The sequence below is a fragment of the Castanea sativa genome, chromosome 11, assembly GCF_040712315.1.
Source record: "Castanea sativa cultivar Marrone di Chiusa Pesio chromosome 11, ASM4071231v1".
Classification (NCBI taxonomy): Eukaryota; Viridiplantae; Streptophyta; class Magnoliopsida; order Fagales; family Fagaceae; genus Castanea; species Castanea sativa.
The window spans coordinates 491853-516679 of record NC_134023.1 but is presented as its reverse complement, the minus strand read 5'-3'; the positions used below and the strand labels follow the sequence as shown (position 1 = coordinate 516679).

General features: G+C 33.0%; 1 pseudogene; it reads left to right on the top strand.

Moving 5' to 3' along the window:
- The first annotated feature begins 4558 nt into the window (after nucleotides 1-4558).
- Nucleotides 4559-23729, top strand: LOC142615410 (leucine-rich repeat receptor protein kinase HPCA1-like; annotated as a pseudogene).
- The last annotated feature ends 1098 nt before the right edge of the window (nucleotides 23730-24827 follow it).

Below are 24827 nucleotides of genomic sequence, written 5' to 3'. Positions count from 1 at the left end.
CAAAAAGAGTCAAACTAAAATAAGAATGTTAATATATATGGATGAATATAAATTTAAGGAAAAATAGGTTACAAAATATAAAAATTTTGTTGAAAGACAAGGGTAGATCCAATTGATGAAAATACGTGGGAGAGTAACTTGATACAGTTTGATCATGTGCAAAAGAGAATAATAAATGCACCAATGAGAAAGAGTGACTTGATTCAAGTCAACAAAACAAAAGAGGTAGAAGAACACCTAAAATAATATTGATACCATTAATAAATAAATAAAAAATGTATGCTGAGATAATGAGATAATTGTTCCGGTGTTCCCCAATGTTTAATATGGATTGGTGGTAAGCTTTGCAACACCAACATTTTCTTGATTTATGTAATTTTGGTACTTGATTAGTTAACCCTTGTATACTCCCTTGTAAAAACATGTTGGTTAAGAAGACAAAGCTTTAAGTAAGGACCACCAACCACCGCCTTCTATGATGATAGTTTGGAACACTGCATGAGACACATTTCTTCTTCTTCTTTTCTTTTTTGTTTGGATACCGAGAAAATTACATTGGTTTGGGCTTTGATGTAGCTGGGAAAGTTGAAACACTATTTGAGTTTGAGAGAGAGAGCATTGAGCAACCCAATCCGAATCCGAAAGCTGACTTGCGCATGTTTGAACTGAAGGCCGGGTTATATTTTTGGGTTTTGATGATCTGGATTTTGGGCTGAGCTATGTGTTGGGTTGTGTTGAAAATTCAAAATAGTAATATACCTTGATTTTGGGCTGAGCTATGGATTTTGGGCTGAGCTATGAGATGATTTATCATGTGCTTTGATGTTGTCTCGGGTAGATATGGGCCTTTATGTGAAAAGCCACTTTTTTTTTTTTGAGAGATGTGAAAAGCCACTTTATATATATGAATATAAGAGAGATAATATAGGCGGTGGGTTTTGAAACTTTTGTTTACACTCAATCCATGTAGTGATGTTGTGGGTCATGAGCCTAATTGATGAAGTATAAGATCCATGTAATAAAATATGGGTTCTTTTAGGCTTTAAATGAGATTTATTCAAAATCCATGATAATGTTGTTGTAGTGTGAGTTGCCAATAAAATAGTATCATGTGTTGTGAAAAAATTGTTCTCAACAATAGTTACTTAAAGTCCAATTTGTTACAAGCATAGTTATTAGACCTAGACCAAACATTTACCAAATCTATGAGCTATTAGAAGAACTTATGTACAGCCAGCTTGTGAAATATTTTGCATCATCAAGTGAAAAGAGTGATTCCATATTCTGCAGTTATCCAATAACAGATCCATCCTCATCCTCAGGTCCAACATAAAACTGCTAGTTCTTAAGGAAAGGTAGGCTCTGATACCACATATAGGGAGAAGTAAGTGAAAAAGACGAAAGAGACTAAAGGACGAGACAACAAAGTTACAAAACTAAATTATTTCATGAACTTAGGAAGCTACGGGAGAAGTAATGGAAAAGATGAAATATGGATAAAGACGAGACAACTACAAGACGAACATAGGAGGGTGTAAGAAGATCATGGAAGCTTATTAATGGCATATAATGCTAAAATACTATAGAAAATAACTGCAGAATATGGGATAGAACACAGAACAAGATACAACAAACTGATGGATATTATTATATTGAACAAATATTTTACAGGACTGGAAGACATAGACTGCAAAATATTTCACAAGCTGGCTGACTCTCTAATTTTTTCTTACTCTAATTCACTCTTTCTTTTCTCTTCTCGCTTCACTCTGCTAAACAAATGATACAAAGAACCTTTTTATAGGCAAACATGTTACAAGAAGACGAAATAATTTACAGTAACAAAGCGTGAAGTCTGAGTTCTTGCTTTACAGGTGTTGGAGACTGCAATACGGGCTGGTTGCTGCAAAATCTTCTTCTGACAACGGAAATCCTGGAGCTGAAGGAAAGGACTAAATATAATTTCTGCATTCTTGAAAGGAATGTGACGGCAAGGTGGAAAAGAAGGTGAAGACAAAAGTGGGTCCCACAACTTTTGTTTGTTTTGTTTTTGTTTTTTTTGTTTTTTTTTTTTTTCATATATTCTTTTGTACATAAGTTCTTCTAATCATCTCTTCCTTGAAACCATTCTTCATCAAAGTCTGCATCTGGATCAGGATTATGGAAATAGGGATCATCAAAATCAAACGGACTGGGCATTTCCCAATGGTGTTGATGAGGCCATTTGCCTCGCAAATGTCCTCGGCCTAAGGGTACAATTTTCGGAAGGATTCCCTGGTTGAGAGATTCCGCCATTGAAAGTGAATAGTGGAGGGGATATCCATGATACATCTGTGTGTCTGTGAATAGTACCGTCGGCATTTGTTACCCAATGGACATCTGGAGGGTGGACAATTCCTTCTGCTTGTATATTATTTTTGGAATTTAGCTTTGCAACTATACATGCTGAAGTGATTCTTTGACCAAACCTGGGGTGATCCGCTTTGTGATACTTGGACCATTGACCATCATGAGCATCATTTTTTAAAAGTTCATGCCAGAATTTGTTAAAATATTTATTATCATGAAGAAAAATGTATGAGTAGAAACGTGGTTCAAAGTGAATGCACAAGTAGTACTCATTGAGTAAGTACCACATGTAAAGGTAATGAACAACATTCCATCGTGTTATCCAAAATGCAAATGGGGTTTTCCATGGTTGCTCAATATCTGGGTAAATGGCAAGGAAATGGTTCTGGTCTTGTGTGAGGTAATTGTGGAGGACTTGGATGATTCTTTTGGATCTGGCTTGAAGGGTTAGGGTTTTTATCTGGTCTTTTATGTCTGAGGGAAGGGTTTCTATTATTTCCATGATGTCATTGGAGGATGAAGAGGATGAGGAAGGACCTGAGGATGAGGATGGATCTGTTATTGGATAGACACATAAGGGTGGAGGGATTATAGTGGTATGGAGGACTCCTTCCAAGTCAAGCACATCAAAGGTGCGATGTGAGGCTGCAGAGTATACTTTCCTCGAACAATTGTCTCTAATTCTTGTTCAATTGACTTTATCTTCTTCTTCAAATCTTCAATGAGGGAATTTGAGGATGAAAAGGTATTGGATACCGCTTCAGTCAACTTTTGTTGGTTGTCAAGAATTTTTGAAAGGACTTGATTTTGTGCTACAGCATTTTCTGCTTGCCAATTGAGGGTTGCCACTCGATGAGACCTGTTTTTTACTTCCATCTGGATTGGTTCCAACAGGGTTTTTTATCTTCCAAACATGTTTTACATTGGCTTGTGGGTGGTCAAAACTTTCTAAAGGAGGAAAATTTTGTGAGTATGAGGGTGATGCATGGTCAAACATGTAACAAGGTAAGGGTTTTTGTGTGTGGGTTTGACTGGGAGGCTTGGGTTGACACTTTTGTATTTGGGGAAGGACTTTCTGGTAATATGGGATTAAGGGTGGGTTCTGGTTTTGTTGGTTTTGATCATGACTTTCTTTGCATGGGGAAAGGGATGGAATTTTTGGTTTTCTGGATCTGGGGTAAAGGACATAGTAATCAAACCTTCCTGAGGGTTCTCCAAGGAGGTCAAACTACATGGTCAAATAAAAAAAATTTAAAAATCAAATAGATATATAAAAATAAGTTTGAGAAATTATAACATGATTATGTAAATTAAAAAAAAAAGGGGGTATATGCCTAAATTAAACTTGCAAAAGTATTAGAAATTCTATAAAATTCACAAGCAAAATAAACAAATGTCATAAGATTGCAACAAAAATTTTGCTAAATAAAATCTTGTTACATGTCTTAAAATTTTGTATATTAAAAAAAGGAAAATTTCAAACTACATAAACAAAAGAAGAGAAAAAAAAAGGGTTAAAGGCTTAAACTTAAAGCAATAAACAAATAAAGCACAAAAAAAAAAAAAGTAAACAAAAAAGGCAAAAAAGGCAAAAAAAAAAAAAAAGAGTTTAAGCAATAGACTATATAACATATACTCATAAACTTATACCTACATGATAATTGGCTACATGAAACTGAAAGTGCATAATTTTTATTTATTTATTATAAATTTCTTAAGGTTTTCTCTTAATTAAATTATCATATATCATACATTAAACAGTAAAATTCAATAGAATGAACCTACTAATGTAATTTTTTCAATTCACAAACTCAATTGGGTTATTAAAACCTAGCTCAGTCACATAGTTTGCTTAAAACCCGTCGAGCTTTACCAGTTTGGACCGGGTCTTGTGCACATCCAATCCAATTGATGACCCAAACCGGTCAATGTGCCGGGTCACAAGGTTACTAGTTTAACCAACCGGGCTGGGTTTAATAACACTGGCTGTGATCCTTGGCATTGGAAAAGTAAATTACAACATAGCACTTTGGCAACATATTGAGCTACAACCTACTACTTATTGCATTTAAAATTCATCTCCTTAAGAATTGGAACAGTGGACTTTTAAGCAGAGGATGGGTACAAAAGAAAACAGTATGACCACTGAATAGAACCTCAAAACACACAACTCTCTTTTATATCACATAATTCATTGTGGTTTAGTGAAATGACTCCAAAAACAGCACAAGGAGGTTTCAATGCAACTTTGATTGTGATAAAGTATGCACAAGGGGGGGCGTGTGATAAGTGTAATAGTTTAGGGTGCAAAGTATGCATTTGGATAGTTTAGGGTACAAAGTGTAATCCGGTGCATAATTTAAGGTGATAAAGTGTAATTTTCCCTTATATAAAAGATACGAGAACTAGTCTAAGGTTTTATTAGATACGTTTTGAGTGTTGCTTGGAGGGAAAGCCCCTAGTTTTAAAAAGTGTGGTGTAGGAATTTATATTTATATTATTTTCAATATTCATTGCTTTTGGTTTGAAACTTTGATGTTTGAACTACTATACTGTTCATGAAAGAATTTACTGAATAAAGAAAAAGAGAGAATTACTATACTGGTCTGGTCTGGTCCATCCTTTGATTTGTTTTTTTGATAAGGACCTCCACTGAATTCAGTAATAAGTTATTGGGTGGTGTAACATTTCTTAGAGTTACACTAGGTGTAACTTGAACCCAACCTTTATTTATTTATTTATTTATGTAAAGAAGTGACATGAAGATAATAAGTAATTTGCTCTTCGGGGGCGTGGTGCGTTGGTAAGAATCTTGAATTAGGTCATACCTGCGGGTCCAAGAGTTGCCTAATTTGAGTTTTGTGCTTCATAAAAATATTGTACCACGACATGGATAGCCCTAACGCACCCAGGGGTGCTCCATGAGTTTTCCAACTTCAAGTGGGCTGGGTCAATGATCACATGCGTAAAACTCTTTTTTTTCTTTCATAAAAAAAAACCAAGTAATTTCTTTTTGAGGATAATGATGGAAAGGATAAGTATAAGTATAAGCTTCAAAATTGAAGCTTGAGATTTTTTTATGATAAAGATAAGTTCCTAAATTTTAGAGATATATAAGAGTTTTGGCAAATTTATAGGGCCCACTATTTTCAATTTATTTACAATTATGCCATGTCATTACAAATTTTTTTATTTATCATCCTAAAACGATCCTCTAAATTGTTGAATTTCAAAATCTATCAATTTTCTGAAAACTCGTTTTAGAAAACATAATCTAAATACATTGTGAGAAGCCAATTAAAAATGTTTAAAATATAGATTCCACATTGTGAAAAGCCAAATTTTAAATTTTAAATGAAAATTTTCAAAACCTTCCTAGCTTCGCTACTTACCACATTAGATTGAAAAAAGTTAAGGCATAAGACGATTGCAAATTTGATGATAATAACTTATCCTAGAGTGCCCAAGACGATAGCAAATTTGGTAAGGAGAAACAAAAATTTACAAGATTTATTGCATCATATAGAAATCTCTACACATGTAGTTTTGATATAAAATAGGGTGGATGGAAAACTTCAATAAAGACTGCATAGTAATGATGCTTGAAATATATGTATAATGGACTCTCTTTGGTTCACGTCTTTGTTTTTAATTTTATGAGTTTTGCCTCTGCATCATTTTTTGCTTTAATGCTGTCAGCTTGAAGGTCTTGGACATGGAATCTAAGAAAAAAGCTTCATTTTGATATTCTCAATTGTATAGCAAAACACAGTCAATTTAGTCATACCTTCCCACTGCCGTTGTATATGTTTCTTGTTGGATTCTTCGAAGCAACAAACTCACTGGCAGGATTCCAAGTACCCTTGGACTTGTGTAGACTTTGGAGATAATGTGAGTTTCTATCTCACATAATCAAGTGATTTCAAACCAAGATTGTTGCTAGCTGTGAACTTCTTTCTAGTTATTGTACTGAATATCTTGTTTTCATTACAGCTGCCTTGATAGGAATTCAATAACAGGACTCGTGCCTCAAAATCTCAACAATCTTGTAAATGTTGGCGAACTGTGAGCAAAAATACTGACACACCAAATGCAGCATTTATACTTGTTCAATGAAATTATTTATATCATCTTATGTGGGAATTTTCACTTTACAAAGAGAGCTTTTGGTGCTCTGTTTTCAGGTACTTGTCCAACAATAACCTGTCTGGTTTGATTCCCAACCTTACTACATGAATTCCCTTAGCTATTTGTAAGCTGCATTAATATTACTTAAGATTGAATTTAAATTGTGGTGCAGGGGTTAATGAGCATTGTCATACCATTATAACTGATGATAAAAAATTTTAACCTCCAAAATAGATACTGCTTGCCACAGTCCTATTTCTATGGTTACTATATTTAACATAATTTCAATCAGTTATTTTGTTTAGACTGTAAGTGTAATCTGTAGGGATATGAGCAACAATAGTTTTGATGGATCTGCAATGTCTCCATGGTTTTCAACCTTGAGTCCTAGACCTCCTTGTAAATTTCATCCCTTCCTCCTGCTACCCACTCTCAAAATCCCCCCCACCTTATACCTCAAATGATTAGTCAAGTTACACAATCCTCACAATCACTTATACCCAAGATTCAACAAGTAATACCTGATGTGGGACTCATCACACATCCGCATAACCCACATTCAAAACAATCCAACTCAATCTAATCAAATCCGCACAATTTGGCTTATCATAGTATGTATATATCTATCTATCTATGTGTGTGTATATCTATCTATCTATCTATATATATATGTGTGTGTGTGTGTGTGTGTGTTTGTCTGTATTCTTTATGGTTGCTCATTCTGCTTTGTCTAATATATCATTGTTTATATTAGACCTTATGAAGTCTTCTCTTACAAATTTATTATTCTCTGTTCCCCTTGTTTAAGTACAATGTGTCCTTGCCAATGCAGTCATTAGTCCTTGCTGCGTGTTTGGATGAACTGAAGACAACTTGGCCTACTTTGTTCTCATGTGTAGCGATTTCTAATTTATGGCACATTAATAGATTTTGATTATATCATATCTCATCTGCTGAACATATTTCTCAAACAATACCCATTACTATTTTGATGTAGGACAATGAACTTTAAAAATGGGACTTTGTGTTTTAGAAACAAAGTGAAGAATAAAGAAATGGACAGGACCTAGGATTTGGCACCCAGGGTTTACTTGGAATCAACACCAAGTGATGAAAACTGTGAAATTGAATCCAAGAATCACCACCAAGAGTTGCATGGAGTCAACATCAAACATATAATTGCCATAGGTTCAAACACAATGAAATCTCTCTAGCTATACACACACATACTACTAAACAAATTATGTGACTGATCTGAAATGTGGGGACAGAATATTAAAGAACAACCAGCTCAGTGGTTACTTAAATATTAGCACCACCTATAGCACCCAATTGCAACTCATTGATCTATAGAACAATTCGATTTCTGGCTACACAGAAACCACTGAGGGTACAACAAGGAATTGATGTAAGCCATTATCAGTTACTTTGGTTGTTTATTTTTTAAATGCATTGTTGAAGAAATAACTATTTTATCAGTTGTTGGAAGTCAAATATCCATGATATTTCTTTTTAACTGCTATTAAAGGTCTGACATCATTGGGCTAATTATCTACAGACTTGTGGACAACCCAATTTGTGGGATAGAGAACATTAATAATAGTTACTGCATAGTTTCACAACCAAATAATGACCCATCATACTCAATTCCACCAAATAACTGTCAGCCTATTTCCTGCAGTTCAGGTCAAGATTCCAACCCCAACTATTTATGCGCATATCCATACAATGGAACTCTAGTTTTCAGAGCAACTTCCATCTTAGACTTGGGACACTCAGGTTACTACACAAATCTTGAGGCGTCTCTAATGCAATCTTTTCAGTCCCAAAAACTACCTGTAAATTCAGTCTCCCTGAGTAACCCAATCAAAGACTTTTCTGAGGACTTTAAAATAAGACTACAAATCTTCCCGTCTGGCCAAGGTTGTTTCAATCGAACATGACTTTCTCAGGTTGGTTTTGTGTTCAACAATCAGATTTTTAAGCCCCCACAAGGTTTTGGACCTTCTTGTTATTTAGCTGATCATGTTCCATATGATTGCTATGCAGGTAACTTCAAATTCACATTTAAATAAAAAGTAGTACTTCTAATATTGGATTTACCTTATTGTGATGCATCTCTAAAAACACTAATTGTCACAATGTTAGCTTGATATTATTATGACCAATCTCTCTCTGATGTGTCTATAGAAACCAAAAAGTTTTTGAGTATAAGCGTTATAATTGGAGCAGCAATTGGTGGCACTGTCCTGCTTCTATTATTACCCCTTACAGGGGTCTATGCTTTCCGCCAAAGAGAAGAGCAGAAAGAGCTTCCGAGAAATTGAATCCTTTTTGTAGGATAGCTATGATGTAAACTTGGCACTTCAGAGCTGTTAATATTAAATTTTAAGGGTATATTATCACCTTCATTCCATACAAATGCAGCACAGTGGGATCCAAATGGTGGCAGTGGTGGCATTCCTCAATTAAAAGGAGTAAGATGCTTCTTCTTTGAAGAGCTTAAGAAGTTCACTGACAAGTTTTCTGAAGAAAATTATATTGGATCTAGTGGTTATTGGAAGGTTTGATTATGACTACTCTTGTTAGTATTTTGATTGTTAGCTTAATTTGTGAGAATGTATCAAAAGATTCTTCAAGCTCCATAGCAAGAAATATTTTATGCAATTTGTGTTGTTCTTTTGGCACTTCAAATGCTTAATTTCCTTTCCAAAATTTTCCTTGTTAATAACAGCTTCTTAAGCTTTTCACAATATTTCTGAACTATGCCTGTCTCTATCAACATTTCTATAGGTTTATCGGGGGACTCTTCCCACTGGTCAACCAATAGCCATCAAACGAGCTCAGAAAGAATCTTTGCAGGGTGGGCATGAGTTCAAAACTGAGATTGAACTTCTATCTGATGGAAAAATGCATGTGCGCAGCGAAAAAATAATGAATCTACTTCATTTATAAAAGTTAACATGTGCTATATAAGTTTCAGAATTTAAGAACAAAAGAGTGTACCTTGGAGCGGTGAATTTCAAAATCAAAGATCAAAATTGCTTGGGAACGCTTTCAATCTTCACTCCAATTCCACTAACGCCCAAGATGTGTGGTCTCTCAATCAGTTCCAAAGGGAGAAAATGTCAAAGTGTCTAACACTTCTTACACCACTTCATAATAGTGTTCTTACAAAATTCTCTACAGAAAATTTTGTATGTTTTTCCCTTTGTATCTAACCGATTATCTAATTGGGCTAGCCTTTAGGCCTTTCCAATTGGGTTTAAGTGTGTGGCTTGGGGTGGGACCAAAAATAACTAATAAGATACTAGCTCCAATGGGTCTTGGATTTTTCTGTCAACTCTTGACAAGTACAAAGTTACCATTAACTATATTTAATGCCACTATATAAATATAGTTACACTCTAGACCTTATCTATAAATTATATCCCAAAATTTTATTATACATGCAACCCCTTTATAAAATATTCATAGTAATACAAAGTCATGAATGTAGACTGCCACTTTGTAAATTACTACATCTTATCCTTGAGTATCCGGTTTAATTCTTCAAGTTATTCATCATATATTTATGAAATCCAATTTTATAAATATATACTCTAGTAACTATTTACTAAAGTAGTTAGGCCTAACATTCTAAATAACAAACTCATTAAACTTATCTCAAGGGAATATTTTGTATCTCCAGGGAATATTTTGTATCTCCGTTAAGAGACTATGAATTCCATCTTGAGAATATATGTTCCATCAACATTAAATGTGGTTGCCCAACATATTGAGGTTTTGACCGGAACTCTAGATCTCACTCCTGATATATCAAAGTAACCTACATCTCATGATCAAGTCCATTATTCTCTCAGGATTAAGAGTTCATGCAACTATAAGTTCTGAGTTTATTATTCATTTAACAATCATTAGGAGAATAATAAATCTTATACTGATCCAATTCAATATGTTTTAACTCTTAAAACATATCAACTAAAACTCTCTATTTCCATGATCAAGACAAATCATTTTAGTTGATATGTTATAGTCTTCGCAAATGAAATGTCCAATTTCATCACTGACTACGAACTAAAATTCTGAGTTTACAAAAAACTTGTGATTTATATCTTCTATGACTTTTCACATAAATCACATACTATGCATCTCATGGACTATATGATAATGTCTCAATATTCATATTACCATTATTTTAGATAATAGCAAAACAACTTTATTAAACACAACATTAAGTTATACATAATAAAATACATAACATCATACAATAGGATTTAAGGGTACACATCCTAACACTATCAAGGTTTCATCATAAGAATCTGGTTAGCCTTGTTGGTTTTTGTTTCGATCAAGGTGAACAAATGCTTGTATATGAGTATGTTCCGAATGGTACTTTGAAGGATAGCCTCTCAACTATTTCCATCCAATGCTTCACCTCCTTCATATGAATTCTGGTAATGGTTGACACTTCATGTGCGTTTCTTTATTAAAAAAATATCATGGAACTCTTCTGTTTATTAGCACAGTTAAGTTGTAAAAAATGGTCATATTAGAGTGATATTGAAATATTACAATACTACCCCTATGCTAAGATAAGGAAATAACAAGGAAACTCTAACAATCCCTCTCAAGCTAGAGCATACACATCAAACATGCCCAACCTTAGCACATATTTATAGTAGAGTGATATAGCAAGAATACAAGAATACTCTTACATTAATGTAAATAATAGCAAGCTAATATAAGAAATAACAAGACTAACTCTAACAAGAATTTATATTGTTCACCATTAAGGCACTAGAAGGGAGGCCATTTTTCCTGTATCTACTTTCAAAAGAAAAAAAAAAAACAAAAAAAACAAACCACACAATAAGATGCAATTAATAAATCTGTTATATATCAGCAGTGTTCATCCAGCGACTATCTGAGAGGATTCACCATCATTGTGTTGTAATGCTTCCCTCACCTTCTGATTGCTTCTTTCCAGACAATGTAAATTTTTCCAGACAATGTAAATTAGCCTGTAGAGAATGCTAATATAATTCTTCATAAAGATTAAATGAGGTAGTTGTTGCTTATGCAAGGAAGTCAAGAACTAAGTTGGATTGGATGAGAAGACTAAAAGTAGCCCTAGGTGCAGCAAGAGGACTGGCCTATCTTCATGAACTTGCCAACCCTCCTATCATACACAGGGACATTAAATCAACCACCATTCTGCTTGATGAGCGCTTAAATGCAAAATTTGTTGATTTTGGTCTCTCTAAACCTATGGGTGATGATGAAAAGGATCATGTGACCACTCAAGTGAAGGGCACAATGGTTAGTGAAAAATCCTTTTAACCTCTACTGTAGTAATTAATGCGTTTCTATAAAAATGAATAGGAAAATAACAATGACGGAGGACAACTGTGGTTTATTATAAACTCAATCAAAACATTTATTTGTGTTCTTTACCATGTGATTTGTAATGAGAAAATAAGCATTAGGAGCTTATAATCTAACTACATTTGGTAATGGAAGAACTAGATCAAGATATTTGCAGAAAATTGTCCTGTCACCAAGTCTTTCTTCATAGGTATTTTCTTACCTTGGACCATAGTCATATGCATCAGTGTCTAGAATTTAAAATTTTCTTAGCAAATAGCACACATGATTTCCTATGACTAAGGATGTGCGTTTAAGCCTTGAATTCATTTTGCATTACAAGGCATTGCATCAAATTCTAGCACTGAGAGTTGATTTTCTACTATGGTGTAGGGCTACTTGGATCCTGAGTATTACATGACCCAACAGATGACTGAAAAGAGTGATGTATATAGCTATGAAGTGGTAATGTTGGAGCTGGTAACTGCATCAAATTTTAGCACTGAGAGTTGATTTTCTATTATGGTGTAGGGCTACTTGGATCCTGAGTATTACACGACCCAAAAATTGACTAAAAAGAGTGACATATATAGCTATGGAGTGGTAATGTTGGAGCTGGTAACTACAAGAATGCCAATTGATCGGGGGAAATACATTGTCAGAGTGGTGCAAATGGCAATAAATAAAACAAAAGTATTATACAACCTTCATGAAATTCTTGACCTTGCCATTGGTTTGCAAACATCACTGAAAGGATTAGAGAAGTTTGTGGACCTGGCAATGAGGTGCGTTGAAGAATCAGGAGCTAACAAGCCTGCAATGGGTGATGTGGTCAAAGAGATTGAGAACCTAATGCAAATAGCTAGGTTGAACCCCAATGTTGAATCTACATCTGCTTTAGATAGTTATGAGGTAAGTAAGGGGAATTCTGACCATCCTTACTGCAATAAGACATTTGAGTTTGAGTAGTGGGGCTTTTCCAACTTCATAGATAGAGCCTCATTGAGTGTGTGCTTTTTTACATTTTGAATGTTGAGCTACGTGCTTTATATTGGACAGGGAATGTTGTTTTCACGTGGCAAAGAATTAGAATTTGTAATTGAAACGGATGATATAATTTTATTTTTTTTATACTGTGGAGAATATTCCCAGCTTGTTAATAATATATATAGCGGAATGATTATGTTTTTGGTTTGTTAAGGAAACTGAATCATCATTGAACGATTGGTTCAAAAAATTGATTAAAAATGGAATAAGATGTATCCACCTTAAAAAATTAGTTTCCACTTTGATTCTTTGAAACATTTAAACATTTCCTCCAAAATCTAAGCTCTTAATCTCAGCATGAAGTTTCAAACATCTCTATCCTCTTTGAGGAAATTCCTACTTCTAGAGGATTTAAGTGATTCTATACTGTAGGACTATGCATGTATTAGATTGGACAAGTTAAGGGGGAAAATTTTAATCAATCTGCCATTAATAGGTTGGAAATTTTTGAAATTGCTGCCAACCCATCAACCTCCAAAAACGGCTGGTCGGTGGAAAATTTTGGGAGTTTCGACTTGGCAAATTGGGTGAGTTAGCTTTAGTTATATATAATATACTAAACTTTGAAAATTATTTTACTAATTACATAAAATTTAAGAAGTTATATTTCATCTAAATTCTATAAATCATTGGAAAAAAATTTAGGAATTGACTCATGTTTCCATATATCAAAATACATAAGTCTTTAACTATGAGAACTTTCTAACTTTTTTGTTTTAAAAAAAATGTTTGGTACTATATCTATGTCACTATGTATGCTTATAAATATGTTGGAAAAGTATTATTCACTTTTCGTATTAAAATGCATAAATAGTGGAATAAACGCAAAAAAAAAAAAAAACCCTTAAATTTGATATGAGATCAAGTGTAGAAAGAGATGAATATATATCTAGGTGGGTTGGGTTGGGTTATGGCTGTTTAAAATAGATTCAACCTACCACCCAACTTGATTTGCTACTTTAAAGTCAAACCCGTGTCAACCCACTTGAAAATTAATACACAACCTCACTATACGAGAAATGGGCAGCTGAATAGCATGACATACACTCAATCATCATTGTCACGCCCCAAACCTGACCATAAAGATAGGCACAACTTAAAAAATATATATTTAATTATTTTTATAATTAATTGAAATTTGATTTAATTTATATACATCTATTCTATATCAATATATATATATAAAAGCAGAGACCTCATGCAAGAGTGCATGGAGACCTCATGCAAGAGTGCATGAGGTTCTGCCATATGGCGCTCTATATGAGTTCTTTGCAATCCTCTTTATTATGAAATGATGTTTTCCAACTTCAAAAATTAAAACAATGCAGCTTTTATGTTTAGCACTTATTGCTTCATCAAAAATCAATTCACTTCTTCCTCTCTCCTAACTCTTCACTTCTTTCCATAAAAAAAAAAGACTACTCACTTCTTCCGGACAAAAAAAAAAAAAACTTTCACTTCCCCGTTCAAATTTAAATGCACACTATGGATAAGCAGCTGGCAAAGTGAGACCAAGCTTTGCACTATTACACCTTTACAATAATATTATACTTTCCAAGTAATTTTTGTTGAGATCAAACCCATCTTAAATTTTTTAAATTTCATTCATTCTCTTTCTTAACTCTTCAGTTCTTTCTACGTCTCTTAAATCTTAACTCTTCACTTCTTCTAGCAAAAACACAAACAAAAAACTTTTTCACTTCCCCTTTCAATTAAATGCACAGTATTGTACCTATTTCTTTTGAAAATTATATATTGATGGGTCAACGATTCCTCTTTGAGTTCATGGACAAAAGCTCCTTTCTTAGTGTCTGTAAATAAATAAATAATGCCAACTCTCTCTCTTTGTTTCTTTCTTTCAATTTTTTTTTTCCAAAATTTTATTTGGGATACTAAGTTTGCGGTTTGCAATGTTTAAGGGAAGATAGACTCGGGTAGATTGAAGCTTCAACTTTACCATGTTTTGGCCGGGGACTAAAGTCACTAAACACAAGGAGAAAATGCCACCAGCCCCTAATTTATCAAACCCTTCTTCAGTATCTAAGACGTACAAAATACTAATACTCAATTTGTTCATTCTTTGTTGTTGTTTGGTAATGGGTTTTTGATAATCGAACTAGATGGTGGTTTGTTTCTTTTCATTTGAACTGTTTACTGGTTAAGATTTTTACTGAGCCACACTGTTTTTGTAATTTATGATTTGGCTTTTGGTGAGTGATTTAAATATGTTACATGAGGATGTGATTAAGAAAATTAGTTGAATTGGGTAATATTTAGACCCTAAGGCAAAGACAAGTTGAGTAACTAATCTGGTTTTGTTGGGCAGGTAGAAAGATCAATGAGGAAGAAGCTTAATCAATAAATCAAGCTCCTCCAAGCCACATATAGTCGGAGCACAAATACATGTATCTCTATGGATTGGGTCACATTCAAAGCGCCAATGGAGGCAAAACTTTTGTGGGATTCAAAGTGCAAAGAGCCCAAGAGTAATCATATATTTTATTTTGAATCCATAGTATTTGATAAAATGCTTGATAGAAAATTTATAATTTTTATTTGGTTGTATGATGTAACAGCCTATATAATTGACATAAGTGAAACAAATTAAATTAGCTACAGGTAAGAACGAAGTTATTATTTTTAGGTGAATAATTTTCTTTTACCTATTGAGGGGTTAAGTATTATTTGGTAGCAAATTTTTAAAATAATCACCACAATCTACACATATTCTATGTCCTACTAAATGACAGAAACTCAATTGTTAAAAATAAGAACAAAGAAAGAAACAATAGAACCCCAAATGTACAAATTAAGAACTAAGTGGGCAGAAAAAAATTATGAGGTGTCTCCATTATTTGAAGGTTAGCCTAGAATCTATATAAACTCAAAATGGTATTAAAAAATTGTTAAATATATTATACTGGTACACCTTTGTTAAAAAATTTATTTATTTATTTATTTATTTTTATAAAAGATAGAATTTCTATTCTAGCATAATCTAAGTGTATATGTGTGTGAAGGTCCCTCCTAAAGGCTTAAACCCTGATCCTTGCCTCCTACACCCCATAAGTACTTATACTTGTGGAGTGAGCATCGCACCAAGGGTGTACAGTGGTTAAAAAATTGTTAAATATGTTGAATCATGTCTACCTCAACCATCATTAAAACTACTTGTTTTATTTATTTATTGGTCAAGTATCATGTATGACTGTCTGCAAGAGCCTTGACAATATCAAAGTGTGTTTGTTGCTTTGCCTAGACATGAATCACTATGCAACCTTAGCACTGCTATAGTTAAAATATTATTGAAGATGCTTCTTAAGGTCAATGCCTTAGTTAGACATTTCGTATGACAAGGGATAGGTTCAAGGAGTTTGATATGCATAATGTATGCTTGCAATTAATTGGTTTACGATCAACTGAAGATGCTTCATAGGGTCAACGCCTTAGTTAGGCATTTCGTATGACAAGGGATAGGTTCAAGGAGTTTGATATGCATAATGTATGCTTGCAATTAATTGGTTTACGATCAACTGATGGTAGACAACAAAATATGCCTATATGCTCCGAAATTTCTACTATAATTGTAGGTGATTTTAGCAATGAAAATATCCACCATTTATGTTATAATATATGTACAAAAATTTCAAAAACCATTTTACATAAAAGCTTACAGCACTATCCGCGTAATGCGCGGGCAACTTTCTAGTTATATCTAAAAGCTGAAACGTATCATTTATTGTTACTACACTTCTGTTAAGCTGTCTCATTTGCAACATCATTAGCCTTTTTCATATTTATTTCATTTTAGGCGGTTTAAACTTTACATATCATCTACTTTAATTTTGATATTATAAGTAAATAATAAATCAATGGAAAATCAAAACAAAAGTGTTGTCTACATATATTCCTCTTGGGTGGTTTTAAATTTAAATATTATTTTGCTCTTTTATCTTATTTTATTTTGGCTCTTCTTATTCTCTTCCTCTTACTATAAATTTGCCACTTTCTTCCATTCTATGCATATTTTTCCTATACAAAAAAGGTTATCTCTCTCTCTCAAAAAAAATTTTCATTTTTTGTTGGATTTATTATTATTATTTTTTTTATTGCATTTCTACCTTAGATTGATGAATATTTATGTTTTTTAGAATTCTACTTTTGATTGTTTATAATTGAAAAATGAAATCAATGAAGGATAAAAAATATTCCCGGGTCTTACTTAATCAATGATGGTAGAAAATATTCACCGGTTTTACTTCTAAGAGAAATGATATGTCCACAACATTTTTACAACATTTTTATAACAAATCATAGGTGGCAAGTTGTTATTGGTTGTTATTGTTAGGGCAAAAAAGTAATCTTAATATTAGATTCAAATTTGAACTAATAACAACTAACCACCTATGATTTGTTGTAAAAATGTTGTGAAAATATTGTGGTTGGTTGTTATTGTTAGGGTAAAAAAGTAATCTTAATGTTAGATTCAAATTTGAACTAATAACAACTAACCACCTATGATTTGTTGTAAAAATGTTGTGAAAATATTGTGGACGTAACATTTCTCTTACTTCTAAGAGTCTCTCATCCTCCTCCTAATAAGATATATAGCTAGCTACGCTAGCTCAAGCAGGATACCATTAATTAGGAGTTAGTTTTCAAAAACAAAGACAACTTGTTGTATCCCAATCGATATATGCAAGTCTTATACTACTTATTTGTTATTGGTCCACACAACACAACATAATATTATGTTATATTACATTACATAGCCTAATCCTATAATAGTCCCGTAGCTAATTGAAGAGAGATAGTGATAGAGAGATCTTTTCTACAGCAATACATACATAGGCCTAAATTATTAATTAATTAAGATGAAAATATGCAGGGCCATTATAATAATTAATTAGTTGCATAGTTAGTAATATATGGTACGTGTATAACACAACAAATTTATGGACGAGTATAATTTGCTATCTTTCAAGAAAAATACATTTCAAAAATTCGGTAGAAAAATACAGAAACAGAAATATAACGGTATGTGTATAGTACGCATATAATACGTTTATATTTTAAAATTTTGTAATAAAAATATGGAAACATTAGCTATATACTTTTTTTTTGGAGATAAATACAATAAAAAAATTTATTTTAATAATCATGAATATATTAACTCACTAATGTCTGTCCTAAGAATAATAATCAAATTACACCGTATCAAATAATGTTCTTCTTATCCAAAGTATATGATAATATGTGTTCATAAAAAAAAAAAAAATAAATAATAGTATATGATAATATGATACCAAGTAAATAAAAATAATATAATAAACTCATTCAATTATTTGCTATTTGTCTATTTTAGTTAAGCTTACTTTTTCCCTAAAAAAAATAAAAGTTGAGCTTACTTAGGTCTCTAATATATTAATTATAATTTCTATGCAAAAAATTACAATTCATTCCATAGGTGTAAAACGTATAAAGAAATTGCAAGACTTTATCTATAAAATAGAAAGAAAGAAAATACGTATCAAAAAAAGAAAGAAAGAAAGAAAGAAAATATACAGTATAATAATAAATATAATAGATTTAATGAGGAAGTGGCAGTGTCGAGTGGTAGCGCGTGCACTAGTGCTAGCTTGGAGCCTTCCTATGTGTTGAGGGCATTATGGCTTACACGTCGATTCGGTTTGGGATTGGGAGGTTTACTACTGAGGCTGAGATTGACCGGGCGGTTGAACTCACAGTGCATCAGGTGGAGAAGCTGAGGGAAATGAGTCCCCTTTATGAGATGGTGAAAGAAGGGATCAACATTAAGGATATTCAGTTGTCACAACACTGATGGGATATATGTAAAATGCCTTGAAAAACAACTCTTATAATTAAATTTTGGAAGTAGATGCTATCTATAGTATCTGCTTTGTATTGATGTAGACTTCTATGAGTTCTCTTGGTTCCGGAAATGGGCAAATTTGATAATGATGAGAAAAACAGGGGGATGCCTTTTTTTTTTTTTTTTAATAGTCGTAATGTAGTAATTGTTTTGCTACCTCATTGGTCTTTTCAGTGTTTTCTGCAAAACTACTTGCTAGTTACTTGTGATATATGTGTGGTTAAGGATTATTATTAAGTTGCAGCCTTTTCATGCAATATTTGGTTATAGCACTGACAGCCAACGATGCTTCAAACGAAGACTGGAAGTTCACTTCAATTGCTTTCTCCTTTTTCTTTCTTTGTTAATCATTTTTTTTGTTGTTATCATATGTGAATGAATTGCTGAGACAGAAACATGGCAAAGACTATAAATTGGATTTTTTGATTCTTGAAATTTCTTCTGCTTAATAATTTAAGCAAACAGAAAAATACATCATTATCAACAAAACTGAAAAATACATTCAGTTTGTTGACCTTCGGACAATAATTTGACACACCTGGGATGAATTTTCATTTGTTCCTGTTGTAGTAAGCAGATGGAGAAAGAACGAATTGTTCTAAATTGTACTGGCAAGGGCTTGGTACTCAGCCTCTGTCTACAAGAGTTTACCTATGAGCATCCCTTGATTTTAGCACAATAAAGGGCTAACATGTTTACGATGTGGTTCATGCGCGATATGCAATTCCTCCACAGCACATGGAGGGTTACTGTTTTTGTTAGGTGATTATCAGTGATCTCCAGTGTGAAGGTTATGGATCAGTGCCTTGGAGAGTTACCCTTTGTTCCATTAACTGCATATGACAGTAGATTGACACACTCCCTCTTCTACAGGCACAGGGCACATTTATCTGGTAGCATTCATAAATTAGGATTTGATAGTGTTGTGTAGTTTGATTCAAGTTACTTAGCCCATGATATAATGGTTTTGGTACTTTTAGAGTTAATTTGCAGCACTTAGAATTGGAAAGTACTCAGTCAACCTTGACAAGAAAATAATCTCTTGGATGGGGCTTTATTTTTGTTCTTTGGGTTGCTGAAATAACAGTAGATTGCGACCATGTCCTGAAAATTGCTTGCCTAAATTGGAATAAAGCTAGGCCTAAACCTCCTATTGTTTACTCTGTAAGGCTTTGACTTGGTTTTCTCCTATTGTTTTTATTTTTAATGCATGTCTGCGATTACTTATGGCTCTTAAGTTAACATCCATTTTGCACACTTTTCTGGATGAAGGATCTATTTTTGCATCATGTAAATCTCCCACATGAAGCTATATCTATTACAGTTTCATTTTTGGGCCAATGTACACCTAATTTTCTGGAACTTTTCATTCTCTATCAATGCAGATCTCTGAATAATAATAGCTTCAGTGGACATATTCCTACTTCTATTGGTCGTCTTTCCAACCTTTATTGGCTAGACCTAGCTGAAAACCAGCTTGATGGACCTCTACCAGTCTCTGATGGGAATACAACTGGTCTCGATATGCTAGTTAAAGCAAAGCACTTGTATGTCAAGTCTATGTAATTTCAAGCTAAATAGCTCATTTTCTCCAATTAATCATCTAAGATTCTTTCATCATCTACACCCATCTCGAAAAGAATAAGTTCTCAGGCGAAATTCCATCTAAACTTTTCAGCTCAAAGATGGTTCTGAAACATTTGTAAGCTTCTTGAATCCGAGCCATTGTCTAAAATTTGTCGGTACAGCTATGTTGCAAGCTTTATGAGACTTCATATATGACATTTGAAATATGTCACAGACCTCTCTTGGTTGTGTTTTTGTTTTTCGCATGTATGGCGTGAATTCAATTCTGTGTACTTCATGTTCAAAGGTGTTAACTGGACTTTCACATAGTTGACTTGGGTTATAGATAATCTAGGGCAATGATAGTCTCACACTTAATTTTTCACATCCAATTTTTTACATCCATTTTCATGTTTTATATGTGGAGAATAGGTGTTTCTCTATTCTTTGATGTTTGAGATAGATAATTATTTGTGTGGTATTTAAGGTTTTGGTTTGTGAGCATGCTTTTGTGGCAACTTTGTAGTATCCCTATTTTCTTACGCTCTGTTTGTTTCAGCATCAACATTTTCTAGAAAATGGTTCATTTTCCAAAAAACATTTTCTAGAAAACTATATCATTTTTCAGTGTTTGGTAATGACCTTGAAAATGAGCTTGAGAATGTTTTCTGGTGTTTGGTATGCAAATTTTTATTTTTATTTTTTATATTTCTTGTGTAATTTAAAACATGCGTATTATGTAAACAAACTAATGTAATCAATATTAAAAAAAAAAACCAATGATGAATTTGGTTTTCATACTAAAATTTTGACAATAGATACAATAAAAATTAGTTGTCAAATTTTCATAATCTCTACCACTCATTTTACTTATATATATGGACATAAACCGTCCACACACACATACACATTTATATATATATATATATATATATATTAACTATTTGTCTATATACATAAAATTGACAGGAGAATACATCTTTAATAAGTACAAAATAACAATAACTTTTCATTGTTTACTCTTTTTGCTAGTACACTAATTGTCTACTATGGTCAACAAAAAGTCTTTAATATTACTCAAAATTATGTATTTATATAAGGTATCTACATAATATATCATCACTACATAATATCTGCATAATGTATCTATCAACAAAAAAAAATTATGCTATGTAAAAGTAATTTAGAGTCATATAGGTACTATGTTTAAAATTTTCGTCTTTTACTTCATTCATTCATTCTTTCTTTCTTCTTATTTATTTTTTATATATTTTTTTAGCACTTTTATGTGCAAAAAAAAAAACTTATACATGGAATCCATCAAACCAAAAGTTTCTTAGAGAAAAAAATAAAATCAAGTTTGAATTTCAAAGTAAAGAATTGAGATTTTGGTAAAGAGGAATGAATAATTACCACTGCAAATATGTTTTCTTTTGCAAGTTGGTAGAAAGGAATGAAATAATTGCTGAGCAATGAGGGAAAAAAAATCTACTCAAAGAACTGTGTTATAAAGGGGGAAGAGAAATATGGAGAGAGAGTGAGGGAGAGAGATCTATGGAAGAGGAGAGACCAGAGTGAGTGATAGTGAGGGTGTGAGAAATGAAAAAGAAAAGGGAAAAGAGAAAGAGTGAGAGTGAGAGAGCGTACTGTGAGATAGAGATTGTTTTCCAAAAATTTTTTTTGGAAAACAAGCTATAAAAAACAAGCCTTATTTTTATTAGGATTTTTCATTGACTAAAGATAGTTTTCTGTTGACCAGTTTTTTTTTGTGCTACCAAACACTGGAAAATGTGGAAAACTATCTTTACAGAAAGTTTTCCAGCAAAACAAACATAGCGTTAGTGAGACTTTCTCCTAAATGCTGTCCATGGACATAGGCCTAAGCCAAACCACATAAATCTTTGTATTCCTATGTGATTGTCTTTTCTATTTTTACAATTTCTATTTTTCACAAACCACTATTATTTGGTTACACACACAACATTGTTTTCATTTTCAGAGTCTCCACCTCTAATTCCAAATATGCACTCAAACGTCTTGGATATAGAAGCTAAGAAGTTCACTTTGATATTCTCAGTTGCATAGCAAAACACTGTCAATTTAGTAGTTATTCCTACCCCTGCCCCCCCTACAGGCTTCTTAGCAGCAATGTTCTCACTGGCAACATTCCTGAAACCCTTGGATTTGTGACGCATTTGGAGGTGATGTGAGTATCTAGCTCACATGCTGAAGTGAATTCAGTCTAAGATTGTTGTGAGCTGTAAACCTCTTTCAAGTTATTGTACTGAATTTCTTGTTTTGGCTATAGACGCTTTGATAGGAATTCATTAAGTGGGCCGTACCTTTGAACCTCAATAATCTTGTAAATGTTGGCGAGGTGTAAGTAAAGATGATAGACATATCAAATACAGCACTTACAATGATTTTTTTTTAAAAATAATCTTTTGCGGGAATTTTCACTTTTCAAATTGAGCTGTTGATGCTCTTTGTTCAGGTACTTGTCTAACAATAAGCTGACTGGTCCTATACCTGACCTTACTAGCATGAACAACCTCCAATATGTGTAAGTTGCAATAATATTACTAAAAGACTATGAATTTCATTTGTGTTGCAGGGGTAAGTGAGTAGTGTCAAACCATTATAATTTATGATAAGTTAATTATCCTATTTTTTGGGACTAAGGACTTTGTCGTTGTTGATGTAATTATCTTTTTTTTTTTTTAACTCCAAAGTGGATACTATTTGCCATTTTCATTTTTCTAGGTTAAATTTATTTAATATTACTGCTATCAATATGTTATTTTGTTGGGATTGTACTTGTATTCTGCAGGGATATGAGCAACAATAGTTTCAATGAGTCTGACTTTCCTCCATGGATTTCATCCTTAGAGTCTTTGACGACATTGTAAGTTTCAATTTCCCTTCTCCATATCCCTGCCTCCTTTCTTTGTCATCAACACATTGATAGCTTATTTAGTCGTGTCTCACAATTTTGACCTTGCTATGCTGTAGCTCCTTAAGAGTTAAGAGTGATTGGCTTCTAATATGCAGTTGTTGGTCTTTTCTGCACATCTGAATGAACTCACACAACTTGGTCTACTTAGTCCTCATCTGCAGCCTGCTACTATTTCTAGTTTCTGGCAGATTTGTAGATACTTGTTATATCATACTCATTCGATGCCCTCTCAAAAATACCCACTACTATTTTCATCGACACAATGCATGGACCTGTTGGTTTGAACCCCAATGCTGAATCTGCATCCGCTTGAGCCAGTTATGAGGAGGTAAGTAGGGGAACTCTGGCCATCCTTACAGCAATGAGGGCTTTGAGTTTGAGTACGGTGGGAGTTTTCCGACTTCAAAGACAGACCATCATTGAGTATCCTTTTTACATTTGAGCTTCTGCTAATTGGCTGCTTTAAATGTGTTGGATAGCTAGCTAGAAGATACTGTGATGCTTGCTTGATTCACATGACAAAGAAGCAGAATTGTAATTGGAATACATGCATCATTATCGTATTTATTTTACATTTTTTACTGTAGAACAAATAGCTGATGAATTAATGATCAAGTTTTCAAAACTTGTTAGAATATGGAGATAATTTTATGAAAAGTTAAAGGTGAATATTCCTTACTTGAAGGATGATACTTATGTGATCAGGACTGACAAATTAATAATTATGGGGCACCTATTTTTAAATTAGAAAAACCTACAACTTGCTAAAACAATCGTATCCACTACCTGTACTTTTGAATGTGTACTTGGTACAATACGTGCAGCCAATTACTGAGTAGCCAAAGCCCATACAAACAGATTGGAAGTGAGCAGTAGTGATTACATACATGCAATGCAAGGTAGTAAGTAGTAACAGCAATATATATATATATATATATATATATATATATATGGAAAGATTTGTTGCTGCAAGTGTTTTAGTGCTTGATAAATTTTGCATTTTTATTCTAAATTTATCAGTTATTTTTTTACTAATCATGCTTAAACTTTTGTAAATAAATTCTTACAGAAATTTTTAATATTTCGTTACGACTGTAATAAAAAGGAGAGAGTGTTAGTTTCTTCAAACCCCAAGAGATGAGTGTTTTTTCCCCTTAGGTTTGGAGTGTAGTGTCATTCTCCAAAATCTGATGGGAGATGAGTGTAATTACCCCATTTTAAAATTAAAACACAATTTTATCATTTTACAATTATAAGTTTTTAAATTGTAACTTTAATCATGTTTCAAATATGATTTTAGTAGAGTATTTCTGGCAATGAGTAACTTGGCATGTGGAATAATAAGTAGATCGTCAACTTATTATTATATATGCACTTTTATTTATTTATTAAATTTAAAGGGTTTAAATAGTTGTGATGAATTAATTAATACTCCCTTCTCCTCCTCCTAATAAGATATATAGCTAGCTAAGCTAGTTCAAGTAGTATGCCATTAATTAGGAGTTAGTTTTCATGGATAAA